Source organism: Phocoena sinus, chromosome 16, assembly GCF_008692025.1.
Source record: "Phocoena sinus isolate mPhoSin1 chromosome 16, mPhoSin1.pri, whole genome shotgun sequence".
NCBI classification, from domain to species: Eukaryota; Metazoa; Chordata; class Mammalia; order Artiodactyla; family Phocoenidae; genus Phocoena; species Phocoena sinus.
The window spans coordinates 19,333,893-19,351,153 of NC_045778.1; the positions used below are offsets into that span (position 1 = coordinate 19,333,893).

Consider the following 17,261-nt stretch of genomic DNA (forward strand, 5'->3'; position numbering starts at 1 on the left):
AAAATAAATTTGATACCTTTGCTAAATTAATAAATTCTCTTTTTTTAAAAAAGGAATTCTATGTCAGAAACAGCTACAAAGTTCCTTTTAATGCACCATCCAATTCCATATAAACATAAAGGCAAAATGCAAGCTATTCATTAATTGCCAAAATGTGTTTTATACTAAGAAGTTGGCAAAATGTTAAATGAAAAACAGCATATATAATCAATGTCTGAATTCTTGGGATTGGACATTCTCTCCATATATTTGGAATTTCTGAAGATTCAACTTGGTCTCATCAAAAACTGTGAACTAAAACAAGTTCATGCAACATTAGGAGATTTAACCTTTTTAATTGTCAAAGAATATTTGCTCTTTATCTACTATGTATCTAAAGTAAAGAAACATTAGACAGGACAAACCCCGAAAATATTTTAACGGTGTTAAGGGAGAACAAGCCATGCACAAATATTTAGTAAAGGCTAACAGGCATATAAAACCCAGATCGTGTAAAGCAATATTTTCCCTGAGCTTCCAAGATATGTTAAAAAGATATATACATAGGGTATAGGGTATAAATTGGGTTAAAATAGTCAGGGATGACTTGGTCTCTCTCCTTTTCTCATTGCTTTTGTTCTCACTCTTCCTCCCTTTAATGGGTTCCTAGAAGATAAATTACCTTAATGTCCTTGACCTAGCATTTTAGCTTCTTGGCTACTATGTCCACATCCACAAACCTACTCTATGGTACCATGACCTGCCAATGGGACAACTGAGGTAGCTTTAACCCTGGTCCCAGCCACTCTCTACAGATTAATATTTCCAAATTACAAATCTCACGAAGCTCCCATTTTCCTTTTTAATCTTACGATAAATGCAAAAGTACTTCACTTGGCCTAAAGCCCTGAAATATTTGACACCTGTTTATTTCCCTAGCATCATTTACCATCAGCCCCCCCTAACTTTCTACCTTTTCCTAGGTAACTCTAACTCATCTAATAGAGCTCATATCAAGAATCACTTCCTCGGGCTTCCCTGGTGGCGCAGTGGTTGAGAGTCTGCCTGCCGATGCAGGGGACATGGGTTCGTGCCCCAGTCCGGGAAGATCCCACATGCCGCAGAGCGGCTGGGCCCGTGAGCCATGGCCACTAAGCCTGCGCGTCCGGAGCCTGTGCTCCGCAACGGGAGAGGCCACAACAGTGAGAGGCCCGCGTACCAAAAAAAAAAAAAAAAGAATCACTTCCTCAGGATAGCTTTATCAAATCTAGGTTTCTTGTGATATATTCTCATAAAACAATGTCCTTTTCCTCTTGAGTGTTTATCTCACTAGGTAATGTGATGTGCATGAGAGTGAACTTTTGAGTTCATTTGATAAATGTATGATCCACATCCCTCATTTTACTGAAAAGCAGGAATTTTAATGTTTTAACGTTATCTCCCCAGGGAGTGTGGAGAGCTCCCTTCTCATATAACCAGGGCTCCAGGCTATGGTTCTTTCTACTTGGCAGGTCTACACATTTAATAAAGCCTTTTCCCAAGTGAATTAGTCCATCCCTACAAGAAACTCTTATACTAGTACCTACAATTATATATATATTTATATATATATATGTATGTATGTATGTATGTATATACATTTTCCCAAAGAAGACATAACAGGGATGGTTAACAGGCACATGAAAAGATGCTCAATATTGCGAATTATTAGAGAAATGCAAATCAAAACTATAATGAGATATCACCTCACACATGTCAATGGCTGTCACCAGAAAGACCACAGATAACAAATGCTGGAGAGGAAATGGAGAAAAGGGGACCTTTGTACGCTGTTGGTGGGAATGTAAATTGGTATGGTCACTATGGAAAACATTATGGAGGGTCCTCAGAAAACTAAAAATAGAATTACCATATGACCCAGCAATTCCACTCCTGGTATATATTTGAAAAACATGAAAATATTAACTCTAAAAGACACAAGCACCCAAATATTCACAGCAGCATTATTTTCAACACCACGTTATGGACGTAACCCAAGTGTCCATCAGCAGGTAAGTGACTAAAGAAGATGTGATATATATATATTATATAGATATACAATATTCTATTATATATATCACAGAATATTATATATATATTATATATATCACAGACTATTACTTAGCCATAAAAAAATAATGAAATTCTGCCATTTGCAACAACTTGGATGGATCTAGAGAGTATTCTGCTTAGTGAAATAAGTCAGACAAAGACAAATACTGTACGTTATCACTTATCTGCGGAATCTAAAAAAAATAAAACAAACAAATGTATATCACAAAACAGAAACAGACTTACAGATATAGAAAACAAACTAGTGGATACCAGTGGGGAGAGGAAAGAGGGAGGGGCAAAAGAGGGATATGGGATTGAGAGACATAAATTATTATGTATAAAATATATAAGCAACAAGCATATATTATATAGCACAGGGAAACATAGCCATTATTTTATAATAACTTTAAATGGAGTATAGTCTATAAAATATTGAATCACCTTACTGTACACCAGAAACTAATATAATACTGTAAATCAAATATAATTAAAAAGAAAAAAGTCAGATGCTACCAATAAAAGGGAATAATACTGAATTTTTCTCGGCTACTATTTTATAAAATTCTTCTTGAGAGACAGAGAGAGAGAGAAATTCTCTGAGAATGAATTAGAGTTGCCTTTCTCAAATTAGAAGTGTTGTGTATAGTTTGGGCAACTCAATCTTTGTATCTTTTTTCTTTAATCTGTCAAATTTGGAATATATTATCTAGCCTATACAATTATTTAGAACTATCGGTAAATAGTAAAGTACATTAGGAGTGATTTGAAAACATAAATAAACTATATAAACTTAAGGTATTATCATGCCCCCTCAAAATTCCTGGTTTTTTAAGATATTAAGAGTGAGAGTTGGAGGAGAAAGTCATTTTCATTCTGGAAATGGAAGAAAAAATACCATGTTTCCCCATCACATAATTATAAACATTATTGTTTAAAATTTACTACTATATTGGAGAAGACTACTTCTAGGTCACAATAGATTGTAAAAGTTCTGGATGTTTATTTCACTCTCGGGGACCTGGAGTCCTTAATTGCTGAAGCATATTCACTGGTGCATGTGAAATACCACAGTGATGCACTACTTATTGTAATAACCACACATTTGAAGAAGCAATGGCCTACATTCAGGAGAAATCTCTTTGTCAGTAAAACAAACAAACAATCTGAATTGTTTGTAAAGTATGCTTCTCAAGTAAAACAAACAATCTGAATTCTCAGCTGCAAATGAGTGGTTGATAGATATTACCCTAGGAAGATACAATGATACTATACACTGGAAAATAGCCCCTCTTGTTGAATGCAGACTTGAAATTCTTAATGTTAAAGTGCTATTTATTTTGTGCTCAGCAGGCTTGAGCCATAACATGCATAGTAAAAGATAAATAAGGTTGTGGTTTTTAATTACAGACTTGAATACACTGGGCTATGTATAGAACTCAGGAATAAAGTACTACTGCTTCCTGGGAGATGGACCTACGTAAATTAGATTGAGTAGTAGGACACAGACTATGAACAGGAGGTAATTCTCTCTGGGGAAATATAGGTGACAAACCTACAATGGCTTTTAGCAGCTAGCAGGGTCTATCTGACGTGCTAATGTCATTTCACGTAATGGATTTTGGGAAGAACTGGATGCTCTCCATGAGGCAGGCCAAGCATCAGTTCTATGATGACTGAGTTTTCTTGACATAAAAGACATGTTTCCTTCCATTTTCTAGCCTCATTTGCAGCCCTCCTGGTGAGGAAAGGGAGGGAGTGGTCTACATTTCTTCATAGTCAGCTGAGGCTGTAGCTGCAGTGAAAGCAAGATTCGAGGGATAATTTACATGCAAAATTCACAGAATTACGGCCAGTTGAATGTGAGGGATGAGAATTAAGAAGGAGTCAAGGAGAGTTCCCAAGTGTCTGGCTTGAGTTACTCAGTTAAATGGTGGTTCCGGTGATGGAAATAAAAAAATATGTAAGATACCATTTGGGGGAGAAAAATTTTAAGTTGCAAAAGCCCAAGATTAAATTACAAGCGAAGCATTTTATGTGGAAAACAATTTTTACCAAAGAAAGACTTACATAAAATTTAAAACTATGGATGGCTCATTCTGTTGAATTTAGTAGATTTTTTTTTCTTTCATAGAAATTGTTTTCACTTTTCAAATAATGTGAGGGGTTTCTTCAATTTGACAAATGGTTGTAAAAACAAGTTTGTAACACATGAGAATATATAGCAATCAGTTCCTGGATGAAACCTGATCATTAACTTAATTCACAGAAACTAATGATGCACAACAGTAAGGAACCATAGGACTGGGGCCACAGTGACCAAGACCAGACTACACCTTTCTGTCAGAGGGCAGGAATTCCACTTATATTCAAGGTTCAGTATTTTTGAATGCAAAGACAAAATAGATGGTAACACAGAACACAGCCCATACAATGGTTTCATTCATTAACTTCGGAAAATCTACCACTGAAAGTAAGACTTTTCTTAGTTTATCTACCATTACGTGAGATAAACTCAAGGCAAACTTTCGTGGCCCCTTTCATTTCCCTTTAAGAATGGGGTCTTCACTACGATGTTATTAAAATCAGCAAAAAGGGTTAATATACTCTTCAAAGCAGGAAAAAAAAATGGAACACCATCTTCTCAGGTGTTTCTCTAATGATCCTTTCACTGTACTGGAAAGAGTAAAAGATGTAAGTCAGCCCTCAGTGCATATCACAAAGCCCCCATGCCCACCACTACCAGGGCAAGGAGTAATAACCACCTTCTCAGGAAGTCAATCATAGATATTGTCTTTACATGAGATAACACACTCTTTCTTACAGATTATCCCCTATGGGGAGGACCACACCCATGGTCTCATTGCATTAAGGCGATCAGTTCCTCCCTGGCTACTCTGTAGCAACACAACATTTTAATTCTTTCGCAGGGTAGACTAGGGCAGCTCAGATCAGAGGTCAAAGCAGTATCTTTTGTTAGAAAAGTTGGCAGAAGTCCCTATTTAAACACTTTCAAGGTAATGGCCTTAGCGTTGATAGGGTAATTAGCCTTATTGGACTTTGCAGAGCAGCCTTGCTATTTCTGGGAAGATGTTTCCAGAGCTTAGTTCTTATAAATCTGCTGTGTTTAGAGCTGAAATATTTAGTGACTTTGGAAGTATCGACTTTGAGCTTGAACAGCCCTTCCTGTGGCAAAGTTTAAAAATGGGGCAGTGTTGCAATCAACATAACCAAAAGGAAAGTGCTTGCTTTTCAGAAGGTTCAACCTGAGTGGTTCTACAGCAGTAACATGAGTTTTGTGAATCAGGCATTTGAAACTTTACTGATAAACCTTTTAAATAGTTATCCAAAGGTCACTTGTACCAGGTAGGCTAACCACTGAAAACACGAAGAAAACTGCTGATTTTAAGCATTCTGATGACAGGAGGTACTGTGGATTTAAAGAAAATATAAATGTTTTCTGTCTTAATATAAACAAAATCCATCCTAGCTAGAGTTTAGCTGAGTAGGAAAGGAGCATTTTTAGAGATCGTTAATACACTTTACTCTTCAGGTTTAACCTTCTTTCATTATGTTTTTCTTTTTCTCGTAGCTCGATTATTTTATTATTCCACAACTTATCAGTTTTCTTTGTTCGCTTACTAGATGTGTCTTACCAACCTACAGAACTTTTGTTCCAGTAAAATGATATATGCTAAACTACTACTGTTATCATCATTGGAACTATCATTACATTACACTACCTCATAGAATTGTGTAAAACATTGTTGCTCAAAGTGTCATAGGGCAACTACCACCATCAGTATATCACCTGCATTGTTAGACCTACAGAATCTCAGGTCCCATATCACACCTACTGAAAGAGAACCTGCATTTTAACAAGACCCTCAGGTTATTCATAGGCACATGTAATATTTAAAAGCACTAATGTAAAGGATTAAAATTACTTAGGTAAAGTAACTACAATAGTTCCTGGTTAATGTTTAATAAATATTTCCTTCCCTTTCTTAACTAACTCAGAAAATGGAGTAACCCATTTTCATTTCATTTTAACCATCTCTCCTTCTTTCATCTCTATTTGTTAACATCACACACACCAAAAAAGAACCACTATCATCACAAATACCAATAACAAAAACAGACATTAAATCTTTACTGGTTTTAAACACATACAAATGCAAGCCATGATCCCTGAACTAGAATGTATGATCTGTTTGGGATGACAGAATATTATCTAGAAAACTTAAATGTGAGGTACCTGTGTAAATAAGATTTAATTTCTGTCTGTTTGTGAGTAGCATCACCAAAACAAAATGACTAGGTGGCTGGTACTTTTGGAATGGTCTCACTTGAAATACAGGTTATTTGTTGTACATGAAATTCACTTTGGTGGCTTATGGTTTAGAGGAGATCAAACCAGAAAGTTAAATGGTCATTTCTGAGATCAGGAGAAACAGATACAATGCAAGAAAAAGAATCACTTGACCACTGATTGAGAGAGATATGCCACAGGTATCTTATGCTTTGGACATAAAAAATAAAAATGTTTTTTGGGACAAAACCCAGATCAAAAGTCATTAGTACAGATGTTCTAAATTGCAAAAATGAGGTTGAGGGCTTCCCTGGTGGCGCAGTGGTTGAGAGTCCGCCTGCCGATGCAGGGGACGTGGGTTCATGCCCCGGTCTGGGAAGATCACACATGCCGTGGAGCGGCTGGGCCCGTGAGCCATGGCCGCTGAGCCTGCGCATCCGGAGCCTGTGCTCCACAACGGGAGAGGCCACAACAGTGGGAGGCCCGCGTACCGCAAAAAAAAAAAAAATGAGGTTGAGCCATTTTTCACATAAATTACCGAAGGTGAGCATGAATAGCAGTATCTTTAGGTGTATTTTACTTTTAAAGCAAGTCTTAAAAAAACAAAACAAAAAGAGCGATAAGAGACAAAACTACCTCATCTAAGGTTATCTGGAATTTGGAAGAGCCAGACTTGGGTCTAGGTGGATGCTGATTGATGAACAGAGCTACATTCCAAGTTCTAGTTTATAAATCGATAAGTCTGTGTTCACCTTTTATGTACCTTCCAAAACTGTGTGAAATTAGAAATTATGCCCTCTCAGGCTTCATCTTTTAAAACGGATGATCCCCATATACAAATTCTTCTAATTTTCCTTAATTTTACCTGGATCTTTTCCATATCCATTTTTTAAAACAAAGTATAACAATTAGACCTACATTCCATATTTATGGCATGCGCTAACCCATTCTGGGGATTTTATTCTCAAACAAATCTTAATAATTACCAACATTTTTAACCCATTTGTTAAAAAATCAATCCAACAATTTCAGCAGACAATCTACAGTAATGCTCAGGTTCCTCTTGTTATTATTTCCTGTCCAAATCTCATTATCATACAGGGGTGGCTTGAATTATTTCCTTTTAAATCTATAGCATATTTATCACAAAAGAATCTGATCTCTTTCATTTCTGCTCAATCTTCCAAAAGTATAACTACTTCCTCAAATTTAATCACACCAATTTGGCATCTCCTTGGTGTTTTTATTCTGTACGTGTACTTCCAGATACCTTGTAAAAATGTTAGTGTATTAGAATTCCAGTAAGTTTTTTTTCTATCAAGTCCTGATTGGTTGTAAAATTTTCCCCGTATCTAAGATACTTACATATACTATAAAAATGTTTTTACAATGAATGTACCTCTCACTCAGTCTTCTATTAACCCATGAAAAAATTCTAACATAGCATTAGGCAAAATGTCCTTCTACAGAAGTCATCTTTCCTCCATAACATATGTTTCCTTCAGCATTCTGTGATTCTAAGACTTAAAAGTGATATAGACATTGTACAAAGTCAAGACATTTTTTTTTTTTTTTAATGGATAAACTGTTAAGTTGTAAAACACATGCTCATCCTAGGGGAGAGGATTTTTTATTCTTTCCCTTGCTACTCAGTGGATTCTAACTTTACAACGCTTAAGAGAGGCAGATTAACAAATGGCTGCTATAGACTCATTTAAGAAACTCCTATTTCTATGTGTGAAGAGTATTTTGCAATGCATATTTTAAAAATTGTAAATGTGCAGACTTTGAGATAGCAATTCACTTTTAGAAATGTACTCTAATGAAATAACCAAAGATGTATATTGGAATTTAACTTAACAACACCACAGTAGTGTTTAATAAATAGTACATAATAAATGACCAAAATGGAGATTGGTTAAGTAAATTGTAATACAGCTTTTTAATGAAATACTATACAGCCACAAAGAGTTACATTGCAGGACAAGATTTAATAACATGGAGAAGGGTTCAAAGCATCTTAAGTGAAAGAAAAGACTAACAATAGGAGCATGATACAGTTTGGTTTGATGCGTAGAGATACCTACCTATTACTGAATAATCTAAAAAGGATGTACACCAAAGTATCACTCTATTGTTTCTGGTAGAAGAATTACAAGAAATTTTTTATTTTTAAATTTATTTTTGTTTGTTAAAAAAAAAACACAAATGAATTACATTTCTTAAGATGGGAGGAGTAAAGCTCTATTAGAGTTATTCAAAATATTTCTATTCAGCATCTCTGTTTATCTCACAAGCTCATTTCAATTATGAGAGAAGCTATGAGCAGCATGTAACAACATCCAATTGCAACTATAAGAGGATTTAAAAAGTTTCTTCTCATGGTGAAATAAGGGAATCAATGAAAATTTTTGAATTATCCTTATTCAAAATTTAGCTAAACCTTTTTGAGATATGTATTTGTTCTTCAGCATTTTAATTTTATTCTATCCACTTTTGAGCTAAATGAAAAACCTATTCTATTTACCAGCTCCATCAGTAGTTTTATTTACTGCTTCAGACTTTGAAACAAATTAATGCAAAAGATTTAATGATACTTTAGGATTTACTTCACACAGAAAATTGACCCAAGGTTTCATCAGCTATAATGTCCCTTTTGGTATTAAATATTTTAATATGCTAACCATGAAAGATACAGGATGGCCAGCTTCCCAGTAAATGACCAACCTCCTAGTAAATTTCCTTCTCCTTCTTTGTACCATGTAGTTTATTAACCTATAAAATCCCTTCTCCTCTAGTATAGGCAGGAAATCTTTACTCAAGACTTGATGTTAAACATTTTCTAATGCTTGAGAAGACCCTGTATTAGGGGTGTGGAAAAGGATAACTAACCATTTCAAGCAAGGTTTGAGTTGCTGAGACTGCAAACGTCACTTTGGTCCATTTTCTATTTCAAGGATTTTGTGAGTATGTAATTCAAAAACCAAGCCAGAGGAACATTTTAATATATATAAATTGGGATTGCTTTTTAGAAAAAAAAATACCTATCTTATTTTTAGTAATATATTCTAGGTTCAAACTAATAAATCTCTTGAACATTCCATACACTAAACTTATATGGCCACAGCATATGAGTGAATAAGCTATCATCTCAGGAAAAATGAAGTCAACACTCAATTTCAATCTGTGGGATAATCGTGTTTGGTTTGCTTTTAATCTAAAGTCCACAGTCTAACAAATACAAAGGTATCAGAAGAAAATTTAATAAAATATCTCAAGCTATTCTGTTAAATAATATCAACAACGTTCTTGCATTTCATGGAAAGAGAAAATATATACTGTGTACTTCTCATTATTTTAAATTTTCTAGGACCAAATAAACCAGGTTTTCTATTGCCCTTCTACTGGTTTGGGAAAAGATTTATGTAACAAGGCATTATCTTCTAATTGGAAATCATAAAAGATGAGGGCAGTTGTTCTTATAATTAGTCATATTATAGTATAGTTTCTATAATTAATCCTATAATTTCTCACAGTGACTTAACAAAATACATTTAGATATGAATTTTAAATACTGAGAAAAAATATTAGAGATGAATGGGTAGGATATTTTCTTCTTTTAAGACTTTATATAGTGGAATAAAACAAAATAAAAACAGAATGTATAGTTTTAAAATCATCACAACACCACCTGATTTGAGAAAGAGAAATATTGCCATGACTTACACATCCCTATATCTTTCTTTTCCTTTATAATTGTACTGTATATATATGCAGTTCTAAACATCATAGCTTAGTTTCATCTGTCTCTGAAATTTATAAAAGCAGCCAACTCTATGCCTGGCTCTTTAGTCAACATTATACTTCTAAGATTCATCCAAGTTATCATATGTAAATATGTCATTCATTTTGTTAGCTTTTTCCATTATATAAATATAAAGCAAATTAATTCTCCATTCTACTATCAAACACTTTTTTATTTCTAGTTTGGGGCTATTACAACTAATCTGCCATAAACATTTTCTATATATCTCCTCATGCTTATATGCAAGAATCTCTTCAGGGTATATGTCTGAGAGTGAAATTATTGGGTCATAGAGTGTACGCATTTCCACTTTAAGAGACAATGCCAAACAAGTCAGCATCCATCCATACCAATTTATTTATTTATTTTCAAAATTCAGTGTAGCAATGTGATATTCACATTTTCCATGATATCAGAAACAGATTGCTATTTTATTTTTTTAAATAAATTTATTTATTTTTGGCTGCATTGGGTCTTCGTTGCTGCGCACAGGCTTTCTCTAGTTGCTGTGAGCTGGGGCTTCTCTTCGTTGCAGTGCACGAGCTTCTCACTGCGGTGGCTTCTCTTGTTGCGGAGCACAGGCTCTAGGTGCGTGGGCTTCAGTAGTTGTGGCCCGCAGGCTCTAGAGCGCAGGCTTAGTAGTTGTGGCCCGCAGGCTCTAGAGCACAGGCTCAGTAGTGGCGCACGGGCTTAGTTGCTCCGCGGCATGTGGGATCTTCCCGGACCAGGGCTCGAACCCATGTTCCCTGCATTGGCAGGCGGATTCTTAACCACTGCGCCACCAGGGAAGTCCCCATCCATACCAATTTAAACTCCCAGCAATATATGAGTATTCTTGATATTCAACATCTTCATCAGTTCTTGGTATTGTCAGCCTTTTAAATTGTAGCCATTCTGGAAGTAATGCATTTGCTGTTTAGAGACCCCTGATAATTAAAGAGGTTAGACAGCTTTTCTACATGTTTATAGGACATTTGGATTTTGTCCTTTTTGAACAGCATATTTAAGTCACTTGCCCATTGCCATTTTTCGACTGGATTTTCTGTCTTTGTATATTTTATATGTCTATGTTTATATGTACATATATTGCTCATATTATATATCTGTATAAACATGGTATTCATTCATTATATATAGATATGTATGTTATGTATATATATATATTTAAATGTATTTATTTTGTTTTATTTTTGGCTGTGCTGGGTCTTCGTTGCTGCACGCAGGCTTTGCACACGGGCTTTCTCTAGTTGCAGCGAGCAGCGGCCACTCTTCACTGTGGTGCGCAGGCTTCTCATTGCGGTGGCTTCTCTTGTTGTGGACCATGGGCTCTAGGTGCGCGGGCTCCAGTAGTTGTGGCCCACAGGCCTAGCTCCTCTGTGGTATGTGGAATTGTCCCACACCAGGGCTCGAACCCGTGTCCCCTGCACTGGCAGGCAGATTCTTAACCACTGTGCCACCAGGAAAGCCCTGTCTGTTATATATTTATATCTGTATATCTTCTGGATATGAGCCCAGTGTCAGTTATATAATTTGCAAATATATTTTCCCATGTGGAGGCTTGTATTTTCACTTTCTTATAGATGTATGTTGATAATAATGGGCCTGTAGTTTTAATGTAGTACAATAATTCCTTATTTTTTTTTAATGCTTTTTGTTCCCATGAAAAAAATTTTGTTTTTATCCCAAGCACATGAAGATATTCTTCCACATTATCTTCTAAAGACTTATGTTTTGCCTCTTACATTTAAGTTACTAATCCACATGGAATTGGTGTTTGTGTAGAGTATGAAGCAGAATTCAAGTTTTATTTTCTTATTATGTAGCTCATTGTCATGGTATCATTCACTGAAAACAGCATATTTTGCCCAGTCCTTTCTAGTGTCAAATGATCATAATAAAGATGTATTTCTTCATCTCTATTTGTTTATGCTTGATTCAGTACAACATGGTCTTAGTTACTATAGCTTTATAATGTCTTGGTAAGTCCCAAAGAGCAACTACTACTTCCAATAGTATACCTACTTCAGTCACGATAGATTACATTAAACTGCAGTAATGATAAACCACCCTAAATTGCATAGTTTATGCAATTCTGTAACAACAGAATTTTTCTATTTTGTTTTCCTTGATCACTATTTTGGGTTGCCTAGAGAATCTACTTGATTTCTCCTAATTCTGTGACCCAGCCTGAAAGAGCAGCCAATCTCTTGCACCTATTGCTAATTAATTACCTTGGTAGAGGAAAGTAGAGAGAGTGTAGTGAACTGGCTACACTGGCTCTTAAAGCTTCCACCCAGAAGTAACACATGGCACTTTCACATTCATTGACAAATAAGCCACGTGGCCAATTGCCAGTTCTATAATACTGGGTCGTACAATTCATGATACGTATGTGTGTGTATACATATACATATACACACATATATATGTAGTATGTATATATATTTACACACGCATACATATCTACATACGCACTGACATAGAAACAAATATATATATTTATATATGTATTTGAGACTTCATGCATTTTTTTTTCTCAATTACACTTTTTGGTTTTCTGCATAAAGGTATTGTACAACTTTTTGTTAGATCATTCCTGGGTATTTGATATTTTCGATGCTATTGTCAATATTATATTTTAGAAAATTTCATTTCTAACAACTTTTTGCCAGTTCATGCAATTGCAATTGCTTTTTTTCTTTTTGACATCCCCCTGCCCAGTCCCACTCACCCAGAATTCAGATATCCTGCTTTGTTCTCTGGCCTCCGCCCAAAATAAGAGGGGCAAGGGCCTTGGCTTGGGGAGATGTCCTCCCTGCCAACCTGGCCTGAGAACGGGGAGTGTCCCAAACACCAGCTGGTGGCAGAGGCATCGAGGCCGTGGAGGTTAGCAGGTTCCAGGCCTATATTTTGTTTCTTCTCTTTTTTTTCAGTCCTATATTTTGAGGTCCAGAGCACAGGCATCTGAAACTGACTTGCAGGCAGAGCAATCCTGCCTCACAGCTCCTAAAGCCCACCGTGGATCAAACACCACCACCGTTAACTTCAACAACCTCTGCTCTGCCTTATTTTCTCTGACCAAAGTGGAGAAACCTTCCAATTCAAATTCAAATCCAAATCCACGTAAACGAGAAGGAGCTGAGAGATTGTATTTCTTAAGATAACCTCTGGGTGCCCTCATGCCTAAGGCAGAGAGAGCAAAGAGTGAGCGTAATTTTACAAAAGGAAGCCAGGAGGGGAAGGCCCTTCCACCAGGCCAAGACTCACCAGAGCAGGCAGAAACCTGTGCTCTGCAATTGCTTTTGTTATATTGACCTTTTATCCAGAAACCTGGCTAATTCATCTACTAATTATACTTTGATTTTGCACTCCTTTGTATTTGTTATATATGCAGTCATATTACCTGCAAATAATAAGAATGTTATTTCTTACTATCCAGTTCTTATATCATTCTTTTTCTTATCTTATATTCCTGATCAGAACTTCTAGAACAATGTTAATTAATGTGTCATAGCACTTTAGTGTTTATAACTCTCATTCCTAATTTCAAAGGGAAAGCTTTAAAATACCATTAAGTTAGATGTTTGTTGCAGAATTTTTTCCCCCAGATATCCTTTATCATGTGAGGAAAATTTCCATTGATTCTTAATTGGCTAAAATTTTAATTTAATCTGATATTTTTTTGCATATATTGAAATAGTCATAAGACATTTCTCTTTCATTTAGTTAATGTAGTAAATTACAGTAATTAATTTATTATTTTTTTATACAGCAGGTTCTTATTAGTCATCAATTTTATACACTTCTGTGTATACAGGCCAATCCCAATCGCCCAATTCATCACACCCACACCCCCCCCCCCCCCACTGCTTTCCCCCGTTGGTGTCCATATATTTGTTCTCTACATCTGTGTCTCAATTTGTGCCCTGCAAACCGGTTCATCTGTACCATTTTTCTAGGTGCCACATGTATGCGTTAATATACGATACTTGTTTTTCTCTTTCTGACTTACTTCATTCTGTATGACAGTCTCTAGATCCATCCACGTCTATACAAGTGACCCAATTTCGTTCTTTTTTATGGCTGGGTGATATTCCATTGTACATATGTACCACAACTTCTTTATCCATTCATCTGTCGATGGGCATTTAGGTGGCTTCCATGACCTGGCTATTGTAAATAGTGCTGCAATGAACATTGGGGTGCGTGTGTCTTTTTGAATTATGGTTTTCTCTGGGTATATGCCCAGTAGTGGGATTGCTGGGTCATATGGTAATTCTATTTTTAGTTTTTTAAGGAACCTCCATACTGTTCTCCATAGTGGCTGTATCAATTTACATTCCCACCAGCAGTGCAAGATGGTTCCCTTTTCTCCACACCCTCTCCAGCATTTGTTGTTTGTAGAGTTTCTGATGACGCCCATTCTAACTGGTGTGAGGTAATACCTCATTGTAGTTTTGATTTGCATTTCTCTAATAATTAGTGATGTTGAGCAGCTTTTCATGTGCTTCTTGGCCATCTGTATGTGTTCTTTGGAGAAATGACTATTTAGGTTTTCTGCCCATTTTTGGATTGGGTTGTTTGTTTTTTTAATATTGAGCTGCATGAGCTGTTTATATATTTTGGAGGTTAATCCCTTGTCCAGTGATTCGTTTACAAATATTTTCTGCCATTCTGAGGGTTGTCTTTTGGTTTTGTTTATAGTTTCCTTTGCTGTGCAAAAGCTTTTAAGTTTCATTAGGTCCCATTTGTTTATTTTTGTTTTTATTTCCAATACTGTAAGAAGTGGGTCAAAAAAGATCTTGCTTTTTCTTTCATTTAGTTAATGTAGTAAATTACAGTAATTAATTTCTGAGTGTTAATACAATCTTGTATTCCTGGAATAAAAACATCTTTCTTGTGATGCTTTTTTTTTAAATGTTTCTAGTCAGTGGAAATACATTACCCTTTTAATATATTATTGGATTTGGTTTGCTAGTGTTTCTTAAGGATTTTTTTTGCATTCATATTTATGAAGGATGTTTTTCTGTTATTGTCTTTTTCATATAATGTTTTTAAAAGGTTCTGGTATTAGGATTATGCTGGCCTCACTTGAGCAGTGATTCCTCCATCTCAGTTTTTGTGTTTTTTGAAAATCTTTGTATATTATTTTTGTTATTTCTTCTTGGACTATTTAATAGAATTTACCTGTGAAACCATCTGGACCTTACGAATCTTTACTAATAACCCCTTTTTTGTTTCCTAATTTTGATGATCTGTTTCTCCTTTTTTCTTGATCAGCTAGCTAGAGAGGTTTGTTAATTTGTTATACTCAACAGCTTCAAATAATGAGCTGTTGCTTTTTTTTTCATCTGATCGTTCTCTCCTTTTTCTTGATCAGCTAGCTAGAGAGGTTTGTTAATTTTGTTTATACTCAACAGCTTCAAATAATGAGCTGTTGGCTTTTTTTTTCATCTGTTTTCTATTTCATTGATTTATTTTATCTTTATTTTCTTTTATCTACTTACCTCTTAATTATTTCTACATTAAAGCATAATGTTAAGTCATTAATTTTAGATTGCTTTTCTTTTCTAATATAAGCATTTAAATCTATAAGTTTTCCTCTAAGTATGACTTTAGCTTCAACCCACAAATTATGATATACTGTATTTTCCCCGTCATTCATTTCAAAATACTTTTCTATTATGTTGTACATATGTTTTAACCCCATGAATCATTTCAAAGTGTTATTTAATTTCCAGATATTTGAAGTTTTCTTCAATAACTCACTGTCATTGATTTCTGTTGTAATCATGTTATGGTCAGATAATTCACTTATATGATGTTGATCACTTTTAAATTTATTGAGACATCTATTGAGTGGCATACGGTCTAATTTGGTGAATGTACTATGTACATAGGAAAAGAATATGTATTCTCTAGTTGCATGTAGTTTTCGATATTTATAAAATAAGGGTTGTTGGGCTTCCCTGGTGGCGCGGTGGTTGAGAGTCCGCCTGCCGATGCAGGGGACACGGGTTCGTGCCCCGGTCCGGGAAGATCCCACATGCCACGGAGTGGCTGGGCCCTTGAACCATGGCCGCTGAGCCTGCGCACGTCCGGAGCCTGTGCTCCGCAATGGGAGAGGCCACAACAGTGAGAGGCCTGCGTACCACAAAATAAATAAATAAGGGTTGTTGATAATTCAAATCTTTTATGTCTTTGTTGATTTTTGTCTAAATGTTCCATTAATTGGTTAAATGGTGGCATTAGAATTTACTACTATAACTATGGAATTATCTATTTTTCCCTTAAGTTCTGTCAATTTATGCTTCATGTATTTGAAAACTAGTATTAGGCACATATACTTTATAATTCTTATGTCTTCCTGATGAATGTCCCTTTCACTATTATGAAACATTCCTCTTTATCTCTAATAATATACTTTGTCTTGAGGTCCACTTTATTGATACTAAATATATTTCCTCAACCCTTCTTATGTTTAAAGATTACATGGTTTATTATTATTTTCCATTTGCTTCCTTTCATTCTATCTGCATTTTTATATTTTAAGTAATATACAGTAAGAACTTGCTTTGTTGTATCAGCTCTGACATTCTCTATCCTTTAATTGGAGTGTTTATAAAAGGAGTCAGCAAAAAATGGCCCACAGGCCAGCCATCTAATTTTGTAAATACAATTTTAAATCAGACACAGCCATGACCTTTCATTTACTTATTGTTGATGGCTGTGTTTATGCTGCAACAGTAAAGTTGAGCAGCTGAGACCTAGACCATATAGCTCTCAAGAAGAAAATATTTACTATTTGTGTCTTTAAGAGAAAGTGTGCCAATCACTAGTTTAGACTGTTAGTATTGCATGTAATTATTGTTATAATTGTTTTAGGTCTACTATTTTATTATTTTGTTGCTGTTGTTCCCCTGTTCTCACTTCCTTGTCTACTTTTGAACTGTTTAAATATTTTTTAGTATCTCATTGTAATTTGTATCTATTGGCTGATTTTTGTGTCTGTTGTTTTTTTGGCTATACCTCTTTGAATAATAATAATAATTGTTGTTGTTGTTATTGTTTATT

General features: G+C 35.3%; 1 protein-coding gene and 1 pseudogene across 1 annotated transcript in view; one reads left to right on the forward strand and one right to left on the reverse strand.

Annotated features, from left to right (window-relative positions):
• Positions 1-17,261, reverse strand: part of CTNNA3 (catenin alpha 3) — a 1,597,197-nt gene that overhangs the window by 514,537 nt on the left and 1,065,399 nt on the right. The window lies entirely within an intron of this gene.
• LOC116741886 overlaps positions 1,932-17,261 on the forward strand; it is a 73,166-nt pseudogene continuing 57,836 nt past the window's right edge.